Genomic DNA, 26,593 nt, shown 5'->3' on the forward strand with positions numbered 1-26,593 from the left:
TGCATAACTCTTTTCCAAATAATTAATCTTTCCAGTGGAATCTTTCAAAGCCCCACATTTCCTGTTATTTTATACAGCTGCAATTTGTAACTGGAGCTCCTGCCCAGTGTTCCACGGGCAAGACGCCAAATCCACTACATTTCACCTACCAAGGTGCCCCGCGCAAATAATCCTTAACCACAAGTTAAACAGTCAGGTCCTGTTCTAGCCGAAAAGAAAAGCCTGGGGAACAAAAGACTTTTAACATACTTCTCTATTAAAATTTTAGTGGACGCTCACGATATTTTATTTTCTAGTGTCAACATTGGGAGGTAACACCATGATGCCACAGTAAAGGAAGAGTTTTCAAAAATGGATTGGTTCTTATGTTAAGTTAATATTTGTGAGTCATAAACATGACACCCTCTTCCAGTTATCTAGAAGCCAAAACTTGCCAGTTGCTCTATCAGACCCACCTTATTTGCTTCCTTGTCTATGAACTGGAAGATCAGAGCCAAGATGGGCTAAAAGGTAAGTAGGGAGGCAGATGCTGGCAGGTTGGCTGTGACCCCCTTCCTTCCTTCTTTCTTCCCTCTGTATTTTCCCTCTTCCCACCACCCAGTTATCTTTCCTCCAACCTGCCCGTGAAGGAAGTTCTCTCAAAATCACGAAGTTCGAAGTTTCTTCTATTTCATACCCTCTCTACTCTCTTGCCTACCCTTCCTCCCCCCGCCCTTCCCCCCCCCCCCACATTTCTGCCTATGACCTACCTCCTACCCTTTAGAAATTGAAGCCATTGAACCAGACCCTCAACTTCCTGGTACAGCCCCACCTTCCCTGGCGCCATCTCCCTTCCTTTCCTCCCATCCCTCAGCGGATGCTTCCTATCCTGAGGTCAGGACCTGTGCTCTGGATCCCAGCCCCTCCTGCTCTCTCTGGAGTCTCATGCTATAACATGGCTCCTCTCCCCTGTATATTCAACCCTTGCCTGAATCTGAATCCTTCCCATCTACATTTAGACACCCTTAAGTCTCTCTTAAGATAAAACCAAAACACTTGCCTCAACCCACAGCCCCTTCCTGCTATTATTCCCTTCCTCTCTCTTTCCCAGTGAAACTTCTTTTTTCTTTTTTTTAAATGAATTTATTCATTTTATTTATTTATTTTTGTCTGTGTTGGGTCTTTGTTGCTGTGCGCAGGATTTCTCTAGTTGTGGAGAGCGGGGGCTACTCTCCCTTGCGTGGGCTTCTCATTGCCGTGGCTTCTCTTGTTGCGGAGCATAGGCTCTAGGCGTGCAGACTTCAGTAGTTGTGGCATGCAGGTTCACTAGTTGTGGCACACGGGCTTCGTTGCTCTGCAGCATGTGGGATCTTCCCGGACCAGGGCTCGAACCCGTGTCTCCTACATTGGCAGGCAGATTCTTAACCACAGCACCACCAGGGAAGCCCACAGTGAAACTTCTTGAAAGGGCTGTATATACTCCTCTTCCTTATCATCAGCTCCCCTCACTCCTCAGTCCCATCACTCTGGCTAAAATGACTAATGACCACTATGTTCTCCTCTGCCCTCTTTGGGACCCTTCGCTCCTGAAACCCTCTTCCCTGGGCTTCAAGGACTTCAAGCTCTTCTTATTTTCCTCCTACTTCTTTGCCTCTTCTTTTTCTTTTCTTTTTTTTTTTTTTTGTTTAGATTGTAAAAGTTTATTGATATGATCAAAAAGCAAACAGCCAGACGTTTGCTTATCTTTGCCACTGCCATGTGTCATTCTGAATAGTGTTTTTAAATGCGTAACAAAGAATATTTAAACCGTTATTAGAAAAGTAAATTAAGAGTCTACTTAAGGCACTTCAGATGCCTTGTTCTTCCTTTATCTTCCTTCCAAGTCCATCGTTCTTTACAGAGCCATTAAATGTTAAGTTTTTAAACTTCCCTTTCTCACTCTATATTCAATCCCTACCATCCATGTGTACAGCTCCAACAATCAGACTCGTATATTCATTTGCCCACTCAGAATCTCCAGTGGGGCTTCTCATAGGCACAAGTTCAAGCTCGAAGTCAAGATTTTTCCTTCCAGGCTTGGTTTTCTACCTCATATTCCTATCTCAGCAAATGATGCCACCATCCACCAGGCTGCTCGGGTCATAAACCTGACATCATCCTTGATAGCTTTCCCTATTTCTCAAATCCAACCATTCCCTTAGCCCTGGCAATTTTACCTCCCCAAATTTCTCACATTTATTCAGTTTTCTCCATTTCTACACCCACCACCCCAACCCTAGACACTGACTACTTTCCTCTGGACCATTGCAATTGTTTCCCACACGTCCATTCTCAGCTCTCTTTAGGCTCTTCTCCACAACGTTGACAGGCCATGTCACTCTCTTGCATGGAATCCATTAATGGTATGTTGGACACAAACTCCATGTGCTTCTCAGAGTCTCTTGATTGTGTCCTTCTCTTTCTCTTGGTTGGTATTCCACCCACACCTCAACTTCCAGGTTTGGATAAAATGCCACACCTCCAGCCTGACCGGTGCGGGGTTAGGTGATGCCTTCTGGAAGTGCAGGGGGTTAGCTTTCTGCAGTGTGAAATACAAACAACGAGCAATAAAGATAGGAGAATATGAAGCAGATGAATTACTCCTTCACTTCTCCCTACTAAGAATTGCTCTGAAATATGGTTTTCCTTGTAAGCTTCCTGGAGAAATCCTGTGGGCTGAACAACACACCTGGCAATTGATCAGCTGTGTTTCTCTGCAGCTGAAACTCCTTGTAACCCGGTGATATCTATGTATTATCTATGATAATACATAGATAGCAGCATTGCATTGCCTCACCTCCCCTTTTCCTCACTCTCACTGTCCTGGGCTTTCACCTCCCCATAAAGTGTCACCACTTTAGTCTTTAACTCAGACTTTACTTCCTACAGGTCTCAGGCAAGACAAATGCTTAGGAGAAACGCCGAAATATCTATCCAAGACTCTACATGGGTTGATTCCTATTTACTTTTTTTAAAATTTAATTATTTTATTTTATTTTATTTATTTATTTTTGGCTGCATTGGGTCTTCGTTGCTGCGCATGGGCTTTCTCAAGTTGCGGTGAGCGGTGGTTACTCTTTGTTGTGGTGTGCGGGCTTCTCATTGCAGTGGCTTCTCTTATTGCAGAGGATGGGCTCTAGGCGCGTGGGCTTCAGTAGTTGTGGCTCACGGGCTCAGTAGTTGTGGCGCACAGGCTTAGTTGCTCTGCGGCATGTGGGATCTTCCTGGACCGTGGATCGAACCCATGTCCCCTTCATTGGCAGGCAGATTCTTAACCACTGCACCACCAGGGAAGTCCTCCTGTTTACTTCTTTAGCTTCTTATCTAGCACCATTTTACCATCCTTTTTTTATCTCCAGCTACAGTACAGAGTTCTTCATTCATGCTGAGCCCTCACATGCCAGAAAGTCTATTAGGAAAACTCTTTCCACCACCCCTCTGGCTTCACCGGGCTAATTCCTTTCTCACCAGATCTCAGTTTCCATATCACTTCCTTCCAAAGGAAATCTCCATGGCCCCCCCTCTGCTCCCTCCTCCCTGACATCCTCTAAGTTTCCTTTGCTACAGTATCTCAGTGATCTATGTCAGGGTTTGAATAGTGTCTGCCTCCTTCCCACACTGACTGTAAACACTGTGACAGCAGAGATGGCATCTTCTTTGGTTCTATGCATCCTCAGCACAGAGCCTAACACTCAAGAAACATACACTGAGTAAACGAGCTTATGGGATCTGACACTCATTTTATAGATGGAGAAGCTAAGATTAAAGAGATGAAGGGATTCATTCAAGATAGCTAGTCAGTGGTAGAGCTCAGTTGAAGCTTCTACCTTTTTTAAAGATTAAGAATCATCCTTCTTAATTCTGAAATAGACAGATAACAGGCAGATCAATGAACCAGAATAGAGAATCCAGAAATAGACCTAAATACCTGCTTCAATATGTGAAAAGTACTTGCCCTCATTCATAATAAAATAAATGTAAATTTAAAATCGAGCTGACATTTTTTATCTTTCCAATTGGCAAAATTCACAAAATTTGGTAATTTCCTCTCCTGATGAGGGTACACCAAATATACAAGTGGATATGTGAGTGTTTGTGGAGTGTGCAAATCATCTTCCTTCTTGGAGGACAGTTTGACAATAGCTATTTTAATTGCAATAGGTACCAAATCACAAGAGCAGATGCTCTCTGACATTCAACACACTCGTTCAAATTTTAGGTATATATCCTACAGATATATTTGCCCAGGTGGGAAATAGAGAATGTACAGTTATTCATTGTGGCATTATTTTTAATAGCAAAAATTTTAATCTGCATCATTTAGGGACTGGTGAAGTAAATTATGATATTTTCATACATTGGAATATTACATAGCTATTAAAAACAGTGGGGTAGTTCTTTTGAATTCCATATTCCTATACGTGGACCATTCCATATTCCTAATGTAGGAATATTCCACACTGCTATATATTCCATATTTCTATCTCTAATAATATGGAAGCCTTTCCATGATACATAAGCGAAAACCCAAGGTGCACAGTAGTTATATAGTATGCCATCATTTGGGCTAAAAATGAACAAAAACTATAAATAAAGCCACTGGACAATAAACTAAACCTAGAGAGAGAGCAGTGCTCTCATATAGTTTGTCTTTCTTACAATGCACAGCAAATACTCAGTGAATATATTTTTATTAATTTCAATAAGAAGAAATGTCCTAAGTGATAAGGGAAAGAGGCAAAAAGGGAAAATAGACAAGTAATCATTTATACTTGTTTGCCAATTGGGCAAAATTTCATCAGAGGAGAAAGTGAAATCTGACAGTCAATACAATAGTTTTAGATCACCTGTGGATTTTTTTATTCTCCATGAATTAGGTAGCTATTCCCATGGGAACTGAAGAGCTATGTGTTCTTGATTGTATTAGCTCCTTTCTACCACAACTAGAAAAGAAAAGATACTCAATTAAGCTCTGCCTGCCCAAAGCTTATTCTGATCAGGTCTCTGCCATTTGCACGTCCTCACTACTGGATTAGCCTGATTTCTCACTTACATACCACGTCAGGAAAATCAAATGAAAAGATGCTTATGAATTAGCAGAGACCTTGCTCATGCTAAGGAAACAGTTATAAATTTGATTAAATCCGTGGTTTCACATTGCTGCCTGAATGTTCTTCCAGAAGATGTATGACTATATACCTTAGACCTGGGAAGTAATAACTGTGAAATCTGGCTGTGGCCAAAGTAAATATCTGCATGTTTTCCTGTCAAAATGCTCAGTGTGTGCTTGCTGTGCCTCAGTGGGGACATTACTGCTACAGAGGCACTTGTGCAATTTTTCCCCTGATTTGAAGGCTGTTTTCTAAATAGCATTCAAGTGTGTCAATACAAAAGATGTTTTCTAGTGTGACAAAGGCCCAATGATACTTATAACATCAGGAAGCTGGTGTTTTCCTGTCCTGAAATCAATATATTAAAGGCAGTGAAAGTCTTTTCCATCTACCAGAGAGCAGGCAATGGGCTCTTTGCAGGACTAGCCTCGACCCTTTGGTTTCATCTCAGGTATGTAGATGACAGATAGATAGATAGAAACATACCTACACAAAAGATTGCTACAGAGGTGGATACATAGAACATTGCCTTAATGGAGGGAGGTATGAAACTGAGGGGCAAAGAGGTTAAATGACATACCTGAGATTAGAGAGCTAGTAAGTGGCTGAGCCAAGGTCTAAACTTCACCCCATTTGACGTTCCTAACTCCACCCCAGTGCTGGCTGCCTAGGGCTGAAATGGATGAAGACAGGAAGGAAAGCATTCACGGTTCACTTTGATCACAAAGTCCAACAGTGGTCAGTGCAGGCAATTCAATTCAAACCAGTTGTTAGGCAAAATTTAGGCCAGTATTTCTTAAAGCATGTGAGCATGTTTGGCAGAATATCAGTCTTTTGAGATGTTCAGCAAAGAAAAAAAATTAAAAGATTTACCTACACACTAACATATAAAGATCTTAAGAAGGCCTATGGTAAAGAAACATGCTTAATTTCACTTTACGAAAACTACAATTTCTCAAACTTATTTGACCACAGAACATTTTTTGAACTTTGCAATATAAAAATTGTTGAAAGTAAATTAAAGTGGAGGCTATAAAAACATTTACCTACTCATCACCCAGCTTCAACAACTATCATTATTCTTCTTACTTGTTTCATCTATGCCCATTTTTTTGTTTTTTTGCTGAAGTATTTTAAAGGAAATTCCAGACAGCATGCTATTCTATCCTTAAATAATTTAGCGTGCATCTCCCAAAAAGTGGGAGATTTTCTTACATAAAGTGTCATCATCATGCTTAAAAAGATTAAAATATTTTCTTAATATAACTTATTACCCAGTTCATATTCAATGTACCTAAAAAGTCAGAGCCCCCTTTTTCAGTAAAACCATTAGAACTCTCTGCTTGTCATATTGATTCAGTTTTACAACCAAATGCCAGGACCAAGCAATCACATGTTAGAAAAACCTACAATAGTTGATAGCTCTTTTCTAGGACACTGTTAGAGCTAAAAACCTCTTAATAATTCAGCCTGAAAAACACAGGACAGAGGATGTTTAGTCCTTCACCCTCAAGATGTCTCCTGGCTGGAGAAGAGACTAATAACCGGATTGTACCACTTTTTTTTTTTCTTCACTTGACTTTCCAAATAGAAACAAAATAGAATCCTTTTAGCAGCCCACCAATACGTATGCTGAGGAACACATTTTGGGAAACCTTGATTTAGACAAAACAACCAGTTGAAAGAAGGCTTCACTTTACTTGACTGTTTTGATATTTAATAGTGATAGGTTTGGACTCATTATGCAGGTTTTTCTGTTTTAAATTCATCACATTCTAAAAGGAAGGGCTTAATGATCAGTCCTGGTTGTGACTCCTAGTTACATCAGTGATATTAACAAACACACACACACAACACACACACACAAAACACTGCAAATCTTAAAACAGAGAAGTATGGCTGTAAAGTTAAAATCAGGTCAAAACCATCTGAAGCAAGTGACTAGGTTATTCAAGATCTATTTGAAGGAGATGCATCTAAAAGAGAGATAATATGCGAAGGGAGATGGATATGCAAAGCGACAAAATAATAAACTATACAGCACAGTAGCAATTTAGTTTCCCATGCATAAGAGGCGCTGAAATAAACACCTCATGCTAGTACACTACCAACGTTATCTTCTAAATTAAAGAACAGAAGAAGTGATTCCATTAATTGATGCTTCAATGGCTAGCTAAATATTTATACAGCCCACAAGCACTGTACTCAAAATTTACAGTTGCAAAGCAGCCTGCAGCAACCAAAACACTGATTGAGTCCTAAAAACTCAAGATTATTAACCCAAATATCTCCTTGCTTCATACAAAACGGATTGCTCAGCCAGGGATTGCAATTTCTGAGACAACTACTAGGAATGGGGGTTTTAATGACTTTGTCTTAATGTTTTGCATAAGTAAATAGTAGCTGCCTGCCTGATCCAGGACCCTGGGTGAGTTTCCTTCCGCAGCTTAGAGCTAATCAAACACATTTCTCACCAGGAGCCCAGGTGACTCTTTACCTGAAGTCAGACCCGTGTACATTCCAAGTTTGAAATGTGTGTTCCTGAAGCAGTACACATCCTCAGGCCAACCTCAGTTTCTGATGATACATTATCGACTGTAAAGTTGTGTAAAGGAAAACAAACATAAGTGTAAGTCATCAAACAGTGAAATGTATCTCTATTACCAAAGCCCCATGTAGTCATTTGCTGGTTTGACACTGCAAACAGATACTAGTTGGCTTCAGGGCTGGCTAGGGAAGTGTCACGGGAGACTTAGGTCTCGTATTGTGTGCTTCCTGTCAGGAGCCTGGCAACCCTTTCCCCACATATCTCAGGACATAGCCAGGCATGGCCTAGTTAATTGCTATAGGACAGGGTGTACAAGGAAGAGTCAGGACCTAGAAGCAAATTTTCCTCCTGGAGTGGACAGACCCCAGGAAGACACAGCTAGCTAAAGGAGCAGTGAGGGTAGAGCCAGGCATCCAGAGGGTATGGTGATGGGCAAACTTAGTGCCAGTAAGGAGTCTGCAATAGGCACTTCCATACAGAACAGTGGAGGTGTCCCAACAGACAGGCAAAGTATGGCAATCGATAATCTTGGAGTTGGTGACTTTCAGAAATCCAGGAAGAGGATCATCTATCTTGGGTCTGTAGGTCAGCAGGATTCAGGACCATGGCACAGGTTTTAGGGAGGATTTATAGGCAGGTAGAGGCCAAGATGATCAGAACAAGTCAGAAGCCCAGTGTTTTAGTTAGGGTAGAGCTGGGTATAGCTGCTGTAACAAAAAAACCCAACATAACAGGGCTTCCATTGTATAGAATTTTGTTCCTCTCTCATGCAACACTGCGAAACAGGAAGGGTACCACAGCTCCACGAGGTTGTCTAGGAACACAGGAAACCATCCTCTGCTCACAGCTCCCTTCACTGTGTCTGAGGTTGTTGTTCCAGCTGTCTTCTCCTCTTGGTTCAGCTGGCTTACCAGCACCATGTTGGAGTCCAGCCCATAGCAGGGGTGAAAGAGAACAGGGAGGGCAAGAAACTTTATTTGAAACTCAAGAGGCAGAAGTAGCATACATCACTTTTACCCATTGGCCAAACCTAGTCATATGGCTACTCCCAGTTGTCAAAGAAACTGGGAAATGTAGTCTCTACAACAGAATTTTATCCTTTTGCAGTTCTGGAGGCCAGAAGTCCAAAATCAGTATCACTGGGCTGAAATCAAGGTGTTGTGAAGACTGCACTCCCTCCCGAAGCTCTATGGGAGAATTCCTTCCTTGCCTGTTTCAATTCCTGATGGCTGCTGGCATTCTGCGGTTTGTGGCCGCATCACTCCAATCCGTGCCTTCCCTTCTGTCAGGATGAAATCTCCCTCTACCTCTGTCTTATAAAGATACACGTGACTGCATTTTTAGGGCCCATCCAGACAATCAAGATCCTTAATCACATCTGCAAAGATGTTTTTTCCAAATAAGGTAACATTTACAGGTTCCAGGGATTAGGACCTGATATTTGGGGAGGGGGGATTATTCAGCCTACTCCAGGGTTTTACCCAGTTTATAAAAGGAAGGAGACAATGGACTCTGTAACACCCAGCAATCAGAATTAGGAAACGCTGGTCAATGCAGCAAGCCTCACCCAGCGCTGAGCACCAAAGAATTTGTCTCCAGCTCTTCATAGCTTCCCAGTTGGGTTCTAGTTTGGTGTAGAGCCTGAACTGGTCTAGGTCCTAGCTAGGGCCAAGTCAGGCAGGTGGCCCTGGCCATGGGAAAAGAAAGGCCACTAAACAAAGGAAGCAGGCAGGCAGGCAGTGTGTGCCTTGTACACAGTATCACCCACAGTGAGAAAGCACTGTGAGTGTTACCCAAGGACACACATGAGGTTCTTGGACAAATAAGTAAGTACTGAGACCTTGGCAAAGCCTCATTTGCAGATTACAGCCCCTTAAGACAGAAGGGTGCCTTCCACCTCCACATTCCTTACCTTCCTCACTCTCCTCCCCCCATCCCGCAAATACCCAAACAGTCCAGATGCTTGGGTGAAATGGCGAAATCCCTTTACCCGCTTCCCCATTTCGACTCCCCGGAATTAACCACTCTTAACAGTTTGATACTTCCTGACTTTTCTTCATGTGTTTATAAATACACACACACAGAGAGAAATACAGCGGTTCCTCTTCACATAGATGGGATTGTGCCATACATGTGCTTTATTTATTCACTTAATAAGATATGATCGAGAATTCCCTGGCAGTCCAGTGGTTAAGACTCGGTGCTTTCACTGCGTGGCCTGCATGGCACTGCCAAATATATATATATATATATTGCTTGGCAATAATAATAAATTTAGTGCTCACAATATACCAGGCAAGATGCTGAACACTTTACATGTTTTTTATTTCGTATCACTCTCATAAGCACCTTATTGGCTAGGTACTATTATTTTCCTCTCTTAAAAATGACAGTCACAAAAGTGACTAGCCCAAGGTCACAGAGTTGGTGAAAGGCCAAACTAGGATTTGAATCCATACCTCAATCTTTGCTAGCATCCTCTGTGATCATGCTTCTGCTGTAGACATCCTTGTATGTCTCATCATGCAGCTCTTCCACTGGCAGCCTTGTCAGCTGTTGCACCAGATAAGCTTAACTTTTGCATCACCACCTCTTAGACTTCCCTGGAAACTGAAGTGGTCTCCCAGGTTACTGGACCGCTGGCTGTCATGTAGGGCACGTGGCTTCAGCTGTTCCAGTTGATTTGTGCTGGGAAGGAGCTCCCAAATCCATTCCAGTCGTTGCACCTGCCCTAGTCCCAACCCCTAGGCTCACCTTCTCTCTGCCTCCAACTTCATCCTCTTAAGCACTAGCGGCTCTGGCCAAGCATCTGTCGCCCCTGCTCAGATAAGCTGGCCCTGCCTGGTACCTTCTGCCTAAAAATCTACAGTCATGAATGATGGTTTTTGACTCTTCCCTCCCCTCTGCTGCTACAGCAAATAGAAAGTCTTTGTGATGGTCAGTGGCCAGTGAGACCTCTGCTCTCCTTCTGGGCCATCACCATGGAAACAGATGCCATACCGGGGTTACATCCCCCTTCTTGTCTGTTCCTGTTCACCTTCTAGGGGCTCTGTCCCTCTCACTTCCCTCTTGCCTACCTTCCTACCATTAAAACCTTCTCCATGCACGTGAAAATGTGGGCCCCAAGCTCATGGTCTTCAGTCTTCCCAGCGGAGAACAGGACTCCGTAGTGAGGGTGAGTGGCCCTGGGGGTGATCAACACAGATACAGATGTTGGTGGTCGCTAATGGGGTAGGGGAAGGTTGCCTTCAGAGAATTCAAGGCTGGTGGCTCTGATCCTGGATCTTTGGAAGCTAAAGGCTCTGCCAGGCACAGAGAGAGTGGCTCTGAGGTGCTAGGACAAAAGGGTACCTCCACCCCTATACCCGCCCTGCTCTCCCCCCCACCCCCTGCGCCCTTAGCTGTCCCTGGTGCAGCTGCTTCTGTGAGCCCTATTCATGGTTACACCCTTGCTGAAGCTGGCCTCCCCCATCTGTTAGGCTGCAGGCTTCGTTCCTTGACCTTCATTCATTCATTCTGCCCCCCAGCCTGAGGGCAGATAAAGCAGGTAAAGCTCAGGTGTTGCCATGACACCGGCCACAGGCCACAGAGATGTCACGGTCTCAGGGTAAAGTCCGGGCCCAGGTAGTTCCTCACAGGCCCATTGACCCCACCCCGATCCACCCCCGATCCTCTGAGTCTGAATCTCTGGCGTAGGGCCCACAACGTGTTTTAAGAAGCCCCCCACGGAAGTCTGAGGCACGCTCAAGTTCGAGAACCATTCTCCTGTGGCTTCTTCTGATTCTCTCTCCTGGGAGGAACCAGGTCCACTTCCCCCACAAGACTAAGAGATTTTCCTGGGTGACTGTGGTTCGTCACTTTAAACAAGGTGGTCAAACCCTGTTAGCCTATGCCCGGTTCTTTCTTGGGGCATGAACCAGAATTTTCTATACTTTGTTATGAGAAGCCAGGTGTCCACGACAGGTAAGAGGGAAGTATTGCCCTTCTCACGGGTATTGTTGTTTCATGAGGCCAAGAAAACTAACAGTGGACTCATAGGCTTTTGGTAGGGGAAGGATTTGGGGGAGACAGCACGGTTTTCCGAGCTCCTTGGAAACTGTCATGTTGAGAGGGTCCCCTTGTTGCAGGACCATGCTTCATAATCCTTCATGTGTACACTTTTGTGTCACTCATGCTGAGGTCAGACTTCTGGTAACCAAGACCTTCTAGAGTTCAGACAGGGCTGGGGTGGGAGCCAGGAGCCAGATCATGAAGGGCCTGGAAAACCATTTCTACAAGTTGGTCTTTATCCTCAGAATGGGGGAGGAGCTTTCAGGCATGCTCTGATTTGAATATGGGGGACAGCTCTGGCTTCCTTGCAAAGAATGGATTGGAGTGGGGCAGGGTGTGGTCAGAAAGAGTGAGTGCTCAGAAGCCAGCTAGGGACAGAGGTGAGGAAGAATGGCATCTCGAATCAGGGCATTGGCTCTGGTGATGGAGAGAAGCAGACAGATTATAAAGATAATGTATACGGAGAAGAGGAGGAAAAAGAGGAACGCACTTACATACCACTTACTCTGTGTGAGGCACTTGACGTTTAAAGCTTACAGTGACAGCCTTATGTGGTCTGTACTATTATAATCCTCCTCTTATCGATATGGAAACTGAGGCACAGAGAAGCTGAATAACATGCCCAGATAGCTTCTGATTGCGTGAAGATACTAGAGAGAGAGGGCAGGAGGAAAGAGTAAAGAATGGCATTTTGCTTTCTGCCATGAACACTGGTGGATATTGGTGCCATTTCTTGAAATGAGGAACCTGGGAGGAGAAGCAAGTTTTTTGGGGGGAAGATCATGAGCTCTCCCTTGGACTAGGAGAAATGCTTGGCAATAATAATAAATTTGGAGAAATGGAGCTCTCCAGCCATATAAGCTGCTATCGTGCAACTTAAACATTTTCATCAGAAAGGGTTATGATGAAAAAATATTCAGGTGTTGGGAGGGGGTGAGTTTCAGTGATGTGGATTAATTTTAGGGCTTTTGGGTTAAGCCTGTATTTGGAATTGTGATCCCTGAGTCATGAAAGGTAAAACCTTTGATTTTTTCATTAGTAGCCTCTACCTCCGAGCATTGAATTCTCTTGTTTTTCATGTAAAGCTGCTTCTTTGGAAAAGGATTCATCATCCAAGAGACGAGAATGAATCAAGTAAATATGTGTTTAGACGGTTTCTAAAAATCTATAGTTTAACCCGAGAGACCAGAAAGGTTTCTGTCTCCTAGGTAAACAGCAGTTAAATGGTATATTAAAATGTATATTATGTACGCAATTGGTCCATGGAGTAATTATGTATTTTAGGAATATTTCAAAACATGTGTTCCGCCTCTCTCAGCACTGTTTCAATCCATCAAGTAACTGTATACTTAGAACATGTGTTCTGCATAGTAAGAGTCATTTTATAAACCTCTCGTTAACGGGAACCAAATGAAAAGGCATCAGCTGCAGCCCATTTTTCAGAAGTGTTTATGCCAACCAAATGTAGACAAAGGAAAACAAAACCATAGAGGCAACTCGCGCACCACGGACCCTCCATCACTGACTGCAGAAACTCAAGGTGATGCTGGGCCACGAAGAGCAGAGGTTGGGGCTCATTGGGACACCTTCTGGAGTGAGGCTAGATTGATAAATAAAAAAGGGGGAAGGGTTCTAGCCCAGGCACAGGTTTTCTTCCCAAGGGGAAACTTCACACTCCCCTGAAGAGAATGAAAAGCAGGTGTTCTCTTGGCTGGTTGGCAACTGAGAAGCAGTGGGCCAAGGTCCAGCTCTGTCGGGCGTGCTGTATGTGCCAAAGGGCTGGAGCAGAGGTCAGGTGAGCTGGGCACTGGGGGTAGGTGGAGATGAGGGTCACAACAGGAGAAGGAGTGGCGGGATCCCCCTCTGAAACCTGGGGCCTGGGGCTAGTGGGTTACCCACACCAGCCACGGCCTCTGCTGCGCTCTCTTGGCTTCACCATCGCCCTTAAGGACACAGCAACACGCAGAGCACTTTCTTTTTCAGTATTTCAGTCTCTGCTGAGTATTTGTAAAGTGCTGTTTGCATGTTAACTCTTTCCAGCTGTAAGGGAGCAAGGACGTACTGAACATGCCTTGTTCCTAGCCTGAGAGTCTCTCTAAGCCCTTAGTCATTAAACAGAAGGCACCAGGGCTTGCTTCTAAACTCAATGGACTTGGTGGAAAAGTGAAGCTAGGAACTTTCTGAGCCAAGGTGGCATCAACTATAACTTAAAGGCCAAAAGAGCTATTAATATTACACAGGAGGCGAAAGGAGCTTAGGAACTTGGGATCCCACTTGGAAGGACTAGTGGGGGTGGACATAAAGCAACTCACTGAAGACTAAGTACATCAGGCAAAGAAGAGAGAGATGCAAACAGAAAGGGGCGGGGGAGGAGCCAAACAGAAGTAATAATTGGAGGGAAATTTTGAAATGCAAAAGGGAGAAAAGGAAAGGGAAAATGTTCAGAGGAAAAGTCAGGCCATGTCAAAATATGCGATTTCATGGGATTGATCAATGATTTGTTTGTTTTTTTTAAGTTCACCAGTGGTAGAGACAACACATCTTTTTCCATATAAAAAGGGGCGAAAGAGGGCTTCCCTGGTGGCGCAGTGGTTGAGAGTCCGCCTGCCGATGCAGGGAACACGGGTTCATGCCCCAGTCCGGGAAGATGCCACATGCTGCGGAGCGGCTGGGCCCGTGAGCCATGGCCGCTGGGCCTGCGCGTCTGGAGCCTGCGCGTCCGGAGCCTGTGCTCCGCAACGGGAGAGGCCGCGGCAGTGAGAGGCCCGCGTACCGCCAAAAAAAAAAAAGGGGAGGAAGAGAAGATACCAGCACCCCTCTTGTTTTAATTGTGATATTATAACAGCTCACAGCAGTGGCTATTGTCTGGGAACTGGGGAATTCTTTTGACATTATTTTTGGACCCAGTCCCAATCAGTCTTAAAGTATGACACAGATACATTCTTCTAATGTTTAATGTCTAAAGTCACTGATGCTGCTGGATCAGGAAGGAAATGAGCTGCGTGAAATGCCTGAGTGGGTCTTGGCAAGGTCTTGCTTGAAGCCTTAAGAAATAACTGTGTCCTCAGAACCTGCGGCAGGTAAGGCTGCCAAGTGGCCTTGGGCTTGGTAATGAGTCACATATTCATTACCATCAACATTGTCGCTGCACTGGATGGTGGGGAGTACTGACCCCATTTCATCATCTAATAGCCCTCATTTACTGGGCACGTGCTGGGTACAAGCACTGCCATGGATGTGTCTGATCCTTACAGCATCTCAACAAGGTAGACTTTATCTGCTTCACTTCACAAAGTGGGAAATCTAGTATGATCCTGACCCCGTACATGACTACTCTTCAGTACTGCCTGTGTAGCTAGCTACCCAGGAGTGGTGTCTTTGCTGAACTGCGTTTTATGTGCTCATTCTTCACAGGACCCCAGCTTGTCATCCATCCAGACTGTATTTCTGGCAGGGTGTAAGCAGGTCAGCAAGTTGGTGGCGAATAGGAGATAAAAGGAGCCCTAGGGGGTCAAGTCTAGGACAACTCCCTCCCCAGGGTCCACTTGGTCATCTGCCACATGCCCAAAACCTGCTAGGTGCTACATGGGTCATGAAAGAATCCTTACGTCCAAGGAGCTTATGGCCTTCTCCAAGGAGCTTATGTCCAAGGAGCTTATGACTCAAGTCATGGAAATCCAGTCAGTCAATCCACCACTGTTTATTGAGCATTTGTTCAACTCTGTGCTGGACAAGGCCTGTTCTTAGCCCTGGGATAGAGCAGTAAGCAAAACAGACAAAAATCCCTGCCCTCATGGAGCTTATAGTCTAACAGGGCCAACAGAAAAATAACTGAAATACATAGCATGTTAGACAGCACGAGGGAAAAGAACAATGTAAAGGGGGAAGGGGCCTCGGAATTGATGGTTTTGCACTTTTAAACAGTGTGGCCTGGAAAGGCCTCAGTGAAGAGGTGTCAATTGGGTAAAGACCCAAAGGAAGCAAGGGCACTAGCTGGGGGAAGGGTTCCACGTGGAGGGAATGGAGCGTGCAAAGAAACTGGGATGGGAGCGTGCGACATGAAGCTGGAGCAGAGGATGCAAGGGAGAGGGCAGTGGGAACTGGATTCCAGTAGGAAAGGAGGCAAGGGGTGGGGTAGGAGCAAGTAGGACCTCATAGACCATTGTGAGAACTACGTAAGGATCACCAGGAAAGAACAGGAAGATTTTAAGTGGAAGCAGAAAATAATTCGAATTTTTTAATCAACTCTCCACTCTGTTGAAAACAGCCTGTATAGTTCTTAGGAGAGCAAGGACTAATGCCAAGAGACCAGTAAGGAGGCTCTAGAGGTTTCCAGATTTCCAGTCCTCCTTCCCCTCTTCCCCACCATCTAACCCATCGCTCAAGTTTAATGATTCTACCTCCATTACCTTTTTGCCATTCTCTCTGCTACTGACTTCTTGCAGAACCTCAGCGTCCTTCAGTGGGAATGTTGCCAAGCACCTTGGAAGAGTCTCCTTGTCCCTCACCTCTCACTCCCCAAGCCTTCCTCCACATCGCTGCCAGTGGAATTGCCTCAAAACACAGGTCCGATACTGTCACTTTTCTAGACAGCTTTAATGTGCCAGACGCTGGGGAGATTGAAAAATGATAAAGAGGTGACCTTTGCCCTTGAGGAATTCACAGTCCAATGAGAGGCACACAACAGCAGTGACCTGCAGCACCAGGTTATGTGTGCCACCCCAGAGCGGGGCACCAACCTCTGCTAATTGCAAGGGGAGTGTAGAAGGAGCCCTTTAGCAATGCCAAGGAAGGAAACAGAAGGACATTACACCATGCCTGGGCCTTAACAGATGAGAAGCAATTCTCTGGAAAAGAAAAGAGCATTTGAGGTTGGGAGAACCACCTGGGTCCATTTATTTCAGTCCAGGAAGATGGGCTGACCCTCCTGGCACACTAGAGGGGACTCCATCTCTCAGCAGCAGACTCACATTAGCCCAACTCACAATGACTGATGTAAACATTTCAATTTGAATTTTTAAAAACTAGATGATTTTTAGAGCAGTTTTAGATTCGCAGCAAAACTGAGTAGAAGGTACAGAATGTCCCCATATATCCTCTGTGTCCACATACATGCTGCCTCCCTTATATCAAAATCCTCCACCAGAGTGATACATTTGTCACAATCTATGAACCCATATCGACACATCATAATCACTCAAAGTAGTCCATAGTTTACCTTAGGGTTCACTCTTGGTGTTGTACATTCTATAGGTTTTGACAAATATGTAATGACATGTATTATACAGAATATCATATAATATCATATAGTATAGTATTATACGGAGTAGTTTCACTGCCCTAAAATTCCTCTGTGTTGCACCTATTCATCCCTCCCTCCCACAATCCCTGGCAGCCACTGATGTTTTTATTGTCTCCATAGTTTTGCTTTTACTAGAATGTGATAGAGTTGAAGTCACACACTGTTAGCTTTTTCAGGTTGGCTTCTTTCATTTAGTAATATGCATTTAAGGTTCCTCCATGTCTTTCCATGGCTTGAATGCTCATATCTTTTTTTTTTTTTTTTTTGCGGTACACAGGCCTCTCACTGTTGTGGCCTCTCCCATTGAGGAGCACAGGCTCCGGACGCGCAGGCCCAGCGGCCATGGCTCACGGGCCCAGCCGCTCCACGGCACGTGGGATCCTCCCGGACCAGGGCATGAACCCGTGTCCCCTGCATCGGCAGGCAGACTCTCAACCACTGGGCCACCATGGAAGCCCTGAATGCTCATATCTTTTTAGCACCAGATAATATTCCTTATCTGGATATAACACAATTTTTTTTAATCCATTCACCTACTAAAGGATATCTTGGTTGCTTCCAAGTTTAGGCAATTATGAATAAAGTTGCTGTAAACATTCCTGTGCAAGTTTTTGTGTGGACATGAGTTTTCAGTTCATTTGGGCAAATATCAACATTGCTGGATCATATGGTAAAAATAGTCTTAGCTTCATAAGAAACTGCCAAACTGTTTTCCAAAACAGCCGTACTATTTTGCATTCCACCAGAAATGAATGAGAGTTCCTGTTGCTCCACACCCTCACCACCATTTGGTGTTGTTCAGCTTGAATTTGAAACAAGAAATCTGGGGAATTTCTTGGTGGGCCAGTGGTTAGGACTCTGCGCTTTCACTGCAGGAGTCCAGGTTCGATCCCTGGCAGGGGGACTAAGATCCTGCAAGTCGTGAGGCACGGCTTAAAAAAAAAAAAGGAAAGAAAGGAAAGAAAGGAAAGAAAGGAAAGAAAGAAAGAAAGAAAGAAAGAAAGAAAGAAAGAAAGAAAGGAAGAAAGAAAGGAAGGAAGGAAGGAAGGAAGGAAGGAAGGAAGGAAGGAAGAAAGAAAGAAAGAAAGAAAGAGAAAGGAAGGAAGGAAGGAAGGAAGGAAGAAAGGAAGAAAGAAAGAAAGAAAGAAAGAAAGAAAGAAAGAAAGAAAGGAAGAGAAAGAAAAGAAAGAAAGAACTCTGAATCCCTCACAAGCTGACCGTAGTCTCTGTAGTCTCACGTTTGCTGATTGGATTTCTCTCCCTATGTGCAAAGCTGCTTAGGAAGCCACATGAAAACCAGCAGGTTGCTTGGCAAACAGGAAGGCTGAGCAAGAGGAATTACCTGGATACTCTTCATGGCTGGTATCAGTCCTGGTGGCCTGTGTCCTCAAATCAACTCTTTGGCTTTGTGAGCTGGAAAAGAGATGTTATTTTTCTCATTTCTAAACTTCTTATTGGTTCATCAATTCTCACACTGATTGTGACTTTCTATACAAAATATAATCAGACCGGGGGGCCATTCCTTCTCTTTCAGGCAGAGATGTTTAACCATTTTTGTGCCATGGACCTCCTTGACTATCTAGTAAAGCCTACAGGACCCCTTTCCTGGATTCCTTTTTGGAATAATGTTTTTAAATGCATAAAATAAAATGAATGGGATTACAAAGGAAACCAAATACACATAGCAACATATAAATTGTGATATAGTAATGTACACTTCTTCATTAAAATATTAATTAACATGATCTAATGGTGAGTTTAATAGCTACAGTAATTTTGAAAAGATAATAAGTGTTAAAGGTACTCCAAGACATATGCAATGGCTTTTATATGGTTTGAAAATATCTGAGATTTTTACTGCTGACAGAGTCATAGGTACTGCTGATATTACTGTATTTGTTGTTTGCATTCAAAATGGAGTGGAATGCTAAATTTCAATTATACGTTAGGAAAAAGAGATATGTTAAATTTTTCCCATTCGTGTTCATTGAGCCCCTGACTTTTACCCTCGGGCCTCCAGATTCAGAACCCCTGCTTTAAGCATATCTTTGCCTGCCTCTGTTGTATGTGGTTTTACCATTTCATTTTCTCCTCTTTCCAAGTTCTTACTTGCACAGGAGCTTCTCTTCCAGGAAGCCTTCTCAGACTCATCTGAGCAGGTCCCTTTCCTGTGATTCCTTCCCAAGCACCATGAACTTCTTTTTTCTGATTCTCCTCACAGTTATAATATAGCATTTATTTGTATGTTTTTCCTTTTAAAAATATTAAATGTAACTTTTTTCATGATAATATAAACAATATGTGTTCATTGCAACAATTTTGAACATTACATAAAAGGACAAAGGAGACAATAAAAATCACCCAAACCCCAGCTCTCTGAGATAGCCACTGTTCATATTAGATCAGAATAAACTTGCCTTTATCTCTCCATGTGATGTCTTGATACCTGTTGATCTCCCCTGCTAGACTGTATCCCTACAGGGGCAAGAAACTTGCTGGTATTAAAGGAAAAATAAAATCTAAGGGCCCAGAGGTTGAGCACTGAATGGATTTTTAAATTTTTTTCTTCTTTGCCAAGAGTCTGATCCATCACAAAATCTGGACGATGGGGGATGAGGATGGGGGAGGGAAAATGAAGTCAGTCTTTTATTTTTATTTATTTATTTAATTTTTTTACAAGTCTTTTAAAACATTAATTAATTATATATATATTTTTTTATTGTTTATTTTTGGCTGCCTTGGGTCTTCGTTGCTGCGCACGGGCTTTCTCTAGTTGCAGAGAGCAGGGGCTACTCTTCGTTGCAGTGCGTGGGCTTCTCATTGCAGTGGCTTCTCTTGTTGCAGAGCACGGGCTCTAGGTGCACAGGCTTCAGTAGTTGTGGCTCGCAAGCTCTAGAGTGCAGGCTCAGTAGTCACGGTGCATGGGCTTAGTTGCTTCGCGGCATGTGGGATCTTCCTGGACCAGGGCTCGAACCCATGTCCCCTGCATTGGCAGGTGGATTCTTAACCACTGCGTCAACAGGGAAGTCCTGAAGTAAGTCTTTTAAAAGCAAAAACCCACTCATCATCTCTGTCCCATATTAGCTATCGAATTAGTGCTGGGTTTTTCAGTTGGGCAAATACTGGGCTGTGCAGGGTGCCCAATCTGGGCTTCAGGTGTCCAGCTGCCTTCTCTGGTACTCAGGTCTGACCCCTGTCAGCAGGCTGGGTGGCTGGTTCAGTCTTCATCACTGATGTCTGCTCTCCCACAGTGCCTGGCATGTAGGAGATGCTCAGTAAATACCTGCTGAATTTCTATCCCCTTTATTCCCTACATGTTCCACTTTGTGATACTCATTGAAAGCCCCTCCTTTATCTCTTTGACACTGCCCACTCCTGGTTATTTCAAGTAATCGACTTTCCTTCTTTCCTGAGATACTTTGAGCGCTCCTCATTAAGTTTTTCTATACCACTGAATCAATGGTGATTCCATATCATTCTTCATTCATTTGAAATCTACGAAGCGGTTACTTCATACAGGGCAACAGGCCGAGCTTCTCTCCCTGAAGTCTCCCTGGTAACTAAGGAGGCTGTTTGCTGGCTGCTAAGAACTGAAGAGGGAAATTAAAATTAGAAGTTCTTATCGTCCTCAGGCCTTCCCAGATCACTCTCTCTAAAAAGCGTCTCTTCTCCCAAACACACCATGCTCTATTTCAGCCCCTTGTGAGCTTTCTTCATAACACATCTGCACTTGTCAGTATTTTCTATTTACTTGGCTTTTGTCCTTCTCCCCAACTAAAATAACAACTCATTGAGAGCAGAGACAGTGTGCCTGCTGTCATATCTCCACCTCCCAGGACACAATAGATGGCATATCACAGGTGCCCAGTAAACATTTATTGATGGAACTTAAAATGAATGAATGATTAAGTAATTTCTCATACAGAGTCCTCATTCTCATCATAGGCTAGGAGGCTTCCCGGCTGGGTCTGGGATTTCGTGTGCATGTCTGTCCTCATTGCAGAAAACCGATCTGCACTAATGTCTGCCTAACCCCTTCCACTTTCCCCTCTCCTCTTCATCACGGGTGTTCTAATAATTCAGCATCGTTTTTGTGCTCATGACGTATTTTCAATTCCTGAATATTTGGTTGTGCACTTGAAGAAATTAAAAGATTCAAAACAAGGCTAAAGACATGAACAGTGATTACAAAACAATGTTTCACAGTAATTACAAAATTATCTACTGTTCCCATGGTGGTTATCATCACTTTACTTCCCTGACCATACATCTACATACATCTATCCATATTCTAGCATTAGATGTAACTTCTTTAGTATTTAAGGTATTTCCAGCAAGTTGTGCAGACACAAGTTGTGTCCACACCAAGTTGCAATACTCATTGACTGACACTGTTGTGGTGATTGTATGTTACATTGTAGCAAAAATACATGTTATTCGTGATTCTGAACTCACCCACCTATGCAGGGTTTGCAGCTCACCACTTGCACATTATGGTGCCGGTCTATTTTTTTTTTTTTTTTTTAATTTGGCTGCGCCAGGCGAGCTCCTTAGTTGCGGCATGCATGTGGGATCTAGTTCCCTGACCAGGGATGGAACCCGGGCCCCTTGCATTGGGAGCATGGAGTCTTATCCACTGCACCACCAGGGAAGTCCCTGGTGCTGGTCTATTGACTATCAGTCTTCTGATGCTTGGCTTGACTCAAATGCAAGAGAGCTGCTGTTGACACATATGGGTTCCTCTATTAAATATGTACCTATAAAGTGAGGGTGTGTAACTCTCTGTACATGTGGGCAGTGGCTGCACATCTCCTATTGAGTGTATTTCTAACTGTTAGGTAGAGCCGGGTATTTCTTTCTAACTGTGTAAGTAGCAAAGGGTGGATAAAGGGAACTAAAGTAAGCCAAATTGGCCCCGGTCAAAGCAGGAACTGTACAAAGAACAGGCACAACAGATCTGCCACACACAATAATCAGAGTGAAAGGAGATTAAAAGCCAAGATCAGGGCTTCCCTGGTGGCACAGTGGTTGAGAATCTGCCTGCCAATGCAGGGGACACGGGTTCGAACCCTGGTCTGGGAAGAGCCCACATGCCGCGGAGCAACTGGGCCCGTGAGCCATAACTACTGAGCCTGCGCATCTGGAGCCTGTGCTCCACAGCAGGAGAGACCGCGACAGTGAGAGGCCCGCGCACTGCGATGAAGAGTGGCCCCCGCTCGCTGCAACTAGAGGAAGCCCTCGCACAGAAATGAAGACCCAACACAGCCAAAAATAAATAAATAAATAAATTAAAAAAAAAAAAAAGCCAAGATCAGCCAAGTGTCCAGGAGAGCTCCCTGCAGACTCCACCCACCCACTGTCTCCTAGGAAATCGACCCTTGATGGCCTTCAATTTTAATGAGGTGGTACCAAGACATAAGGAAAGAAATAGTCAACTGAGGCCGGATATTCTGTGGTCAAGATGTGGTGGAGATGAGGGCAGAGCAAAGAGGTATTTGAGCAGGAGTCTAACACTGGACAGAACAAAGGACACAGAAGACGATGACAGGGTTGTGGTGCGTATGGGTTAGACTGCCCACCACATCGCTGAGGTCAGCTGACTCCGGTTAGGAGTACCCCGAGAGGAAGGATTACACAAGGGTTATTAAGTGGCAATAAAACAGAAGTATTTATATTCATGGCTCTGACCTTTCACTAGGGGTCATCCTAATCTTTATTTATTTATTTGGCTGCACCGGGACTTCCCTTGTGGTGTGTGGGATATTTAGTTGCGGCATGCAGGATCTAGTTCCCTGACCAGGGATCGAACCCCAGGCTCCCTGCATTGGGAGTGTGGAGTTTTAACTGCTGGACCACCAGGGAAGTCCCTCACTAGGAGTGATCTTGATAGTTGGGTTTCTGCTGGGCTCTAGATGATGATCTTGAGAGTCAGAGCCAGTCATTAAGCACCACTGATATTCCAGGTCTATCCCACATCACCAATGTTTTGTTATTCAAGTGTATTAATACCTCAGTAGTGGCTTAAACAAGCTCCAGCCTCCCCTACCTCTTCTTACTTCTTCTCACTTACCTATGATTTTACATCTTATAAGGTCTTCAACTAAAAAGGATGACCTAAAAGAGTCTGTGAAACCCAAAATAGTTTTACTTCTATACATGTAAGCGCTGGTTTAAGACTTTTTTCTGGGGAGATTAAAATGACAGTAATAGCATAAAATGAGATCTCATAATTTTCTGTAGGGTTGGATTTCAATTAACACTATCTCTGTTTTTGTTTTTTTTTTTGCGGTACGCGGGCCTCTCACTGTCGTGGCCTCTCCCGCTGCGGAGCACAGGCTCCAGACGTGCAGGCCCAGCGGCCATGGCCCACGGGCCCAGCCGCTCCGCGGCATGTGGGATCCTCCCGGACCGGGGCACGAACCCGCGTCCCCTGCATCGACAGGCGGACCCCCAACCACTGCGCCACCAGGGAAGCCCCAATTAACACTATCTCTGAAAGCACCATCGCTCATACCATTAGTTATCAAGAATTAACTCTAGTAGAATGAGAAGAATAAAACACAGTTACAGATATAAATTACGCCTGCATTTCAAATTTAATATTGACGAGAGGTCATTAAAAGAAAATAGAGTTATTGTTACCAGATATTCCTGAGTTATTTTACCATGGGAAAAATTGCAAAGTTTTATATATTGAAATTCATAAATGCTAAGAAACCAAAAAAAGTTTGTTGAAAGCTAAATATAAGTTATTTTTAATAATACACAGATAGATGGATGGATTAGAGTAGAAATCAGAAGTGGAGAATTAGATAGCTATAGCTGTTTAAACCAAAAGAAAGAAAAGACTTCACTCACTCATTGTTAACTAGGTAGTGTAGGGAAACTAAGCAATTCAGAGTAGCGACACTGTGATGGAGTCTTTCTAAATTCTTGGTCTTCGTCACGCCAAATTTACTAATTTCCCTCTTGTGTTCTACTGGGCATAGGAAAAAAGTGGATTCAATTTCAAAACCAAGTCATCGCATCAACAGTTTTGAAACCAAGTTTTATAATTTAATGGCTGATTTCCTCACAGTTTACCAAAACACCAGCTTTTGACCTATTTATTTCTTTCATTTAGGTATAATAAAAGACTATAAAGAGTCTTGAACCTATTCTACACTTGTGAGTTAAATGAAGTTTCTTCTTTTTTTTAATCTTTGATTACTCCATACACCTAAACAAGGTTATGAGACATAGCCCTATTTGAACACCATTCATTTATTTTTTTTTTTGTATAAAAGCATGGACATTTAGAGCTAAAGGGATCTTAGAAATAAACTAGTCTGTATTAGTTAGGGGTATGGGGTTTGCAATTGACAGAAAACAAACTCGAACCAGCTTATGCAAAAAGGAAATTTGATTGGAATCAACCTTAGTGTCTCATTTAACTGCAGGCCAGGCAGTATACATGGGTCTCAAAGACACGTGATCCAAATGCCACCAGAATGATCTGTCTCTTACCTCTGCTCTTCACTGCATGTTAGCTCTTAAACTTCACGTGGCAGAACCAGGACTGCCAAGTGGTCCTGAGCCCCATTCTACACGCTTTACCCAGAGATGTTGACTATTTTCCCAGTTCCAGCTCAACAACAAAAACAAAAATCTCAAGCAAGCTTTCTGACTGGTCCAGGTTTGGTCAGGTGCTGACTCCTGAACTAATCAACTATGGCCAGGGAGGTGGAGTCCTATAAGAAAATGGAGGTCCAATACTTGGGGTGTGGGAGAGAAACAGTTCCCAGAAGAAGAGAGGGAGATGATGGGCAGACCTCCCTCCCCCCGCAAAAAAAAAATCCACTCTGACTCATTTTACAGATGTGGAAATTTAGGCTCAGAGAAATTAAGTGACTTACTCAAAGTTACAACTTGTACTTAAACTTGGTTCATCTGGCAGCCAGTCAAACGCTTGCCTCATTCCCCCACACTGCCGCTCGTTCTGTGGAAGCTTCATTTGCTCTTTCAGCAGGAAGGGTGTGGGCTGGGGGTGAAGGGGGGTGGAATTAAGGGTCTTATATTATGCTTAAACTTCTTTCCAGTCTTTTGCTAAAGTTCTAACTTTACAAGTCTTTCTGTTGTCTGGCTTTGCTTTATTTTCTTAGCTGGGGAATGTACACCTGAAGCGGGAATCCCCCTGTCGCCTTCCGCCTCCGTCAGTCTCAGGGGGCTCATCCTCTGTCAAGTTGAAGTCGAACAATTATCACAATAACAGCTTACACCAGAGAGAGGACTTACAGTATGCCAGGGACTGTGCTTTTGATCCATTCTCTCATTTAAGCCTCGTAACAGCCCTATGAGAGAAGCACTAGTACCATCATCATCCCATTTTGCAGATAAGAAAACTGAGGCAGACAGGGGTTAATTGACTTGTCTAAAGTCATACAGCTGGGAAAGGATGTAGGTAGGATTTGAACCCAGGCAGTTTGACTCCAGAGACATTGCTAGACAAACATCTCCAGCCTGTGCTGCTCCCATGAAGCCCTGAGCATGTCTGGTACTCCTCAGATGCCTGCTGACCTAGAGTTGGCTCATCTCTGGAGCTGTTGCCAACCTGTTTAGGCTTTGGAGCTAGACTAGGGTTTGAGTCCTGGTCTACTGCTCACTAGCCTTGTGACTTTGGGCAAATAAGCTCTTAGCTATTACTCTGTGTCTTCGTTTTCGTATGTGTAAAGGGAGGGTGGTAATATCTGTCCCGAAGTCTTGTGAAGATTAAATGAGATACGGTGTTAGAGCTGATAGCAGAGTGCCTAGCATAAAGTAAATTTCAATAAGGTCAATTTAGTTTTGAGTCTTAATCCTGGTGGCTGGGCCTGACCTTTGGGCTCCCAAATCCTCACAACTTTTTGAAGGGTATGAGGGTGGCTTATGTGAATAGGCTTGTTCAAGAAGCTTGCTCTTGATCCACTTTCAACCTGGGCCCTGGCTGGAGGAAAGTGGGTTTGGTAAGTCAGAAAGGCAGGCGGAAGTGGTGACAGGAGGGAGGAGACCCCTGCCCTCCACAGATGATGCTGAAAAAGACAAAGCTGCCAGTTACCCTCTACTCCCTTCTCATCAGTCAGGGGACTCTTTTTCTCCTTTGGATGTTGTTGGGTTTTGTTTTGTTTTTTTTCCTTTTGTCATGGCTGCGCCAAGTTTATTTCTGATATTATCTGATTTGTTCTATGTTCAGGCCCCTCCCAACCTGAGGGTCAGCCCTGGCAGAACAAAATGCCTCCACATCTGTGTAATGATTGCCCAACTCCAACCTCACCTCCAGCCACTCACATCCATTCTCACCTCCAAATATTTTAGCCACAAAAGGTATGCTTTTTGTTAAAACTTTAACCAATCTTTTGCCTGGCTTTTTTTCAGGTCCCAAATCTAGGAGCTGTTTCTGATTAGTGTGGTTGATAAAGGGTTGTACTTTGTACTCCAGACCAGACTCAAGAGGAAAGAGGCAAGTGGTCAGCCATTCCACAGATGGGAACAAGTGCGAAGAGATGACCAAGGAGATGACATTTAATGGGTGAGTGAAAGATGCCAGTG

General features: G+C 43.9%; 1 long non-coding RNA gene across 3 annotated transcripts in view; it reads right to left on the minus strand.

The window, feature by feature from the left end:
• LOC137206180 (uncharacterized) overlaps positions 1-26,593 on the minus strand; it is a 77,844-nt gene that overhangs the window by 28,519 nt on the left and 22,732 nt on the right. The window contains exons 4-5 of one of the 3 annotated variants that reach the window (XR_010934511.1): positions 18,372-18,442; positions 13,169-13,327 (exon numbers count right to left, since the gene is read on the minus strand). This is a non-coding gene — a long non-coding RNA (uncharacterized lncRNA). Of the gene's footprint in view, positions 1-13,168; positions 13,328-18,371; positions 18,443-26,593 lie in introns of those variants that run through there. The other 2 variants (XR_010934509.1, XR_010934510.1) reach the window with 2 other exon arrangements.

The sequence above is a fragment of the Pseudorca crassidens genome, chromosome 14 (genome assembly GCF_039906515.1).
Source record: "Pseudorca crassidens isolate mPseCra1 chromosome 14, mPseCra1.hap1, whole genome shotgun sequence".
Lineage (NCBI taxonomy): Eukaryota > Metazoa > Chordata > Mammalia > Artiodactyla > Delphinidae > Pseudorca > Pseudorca crassidens.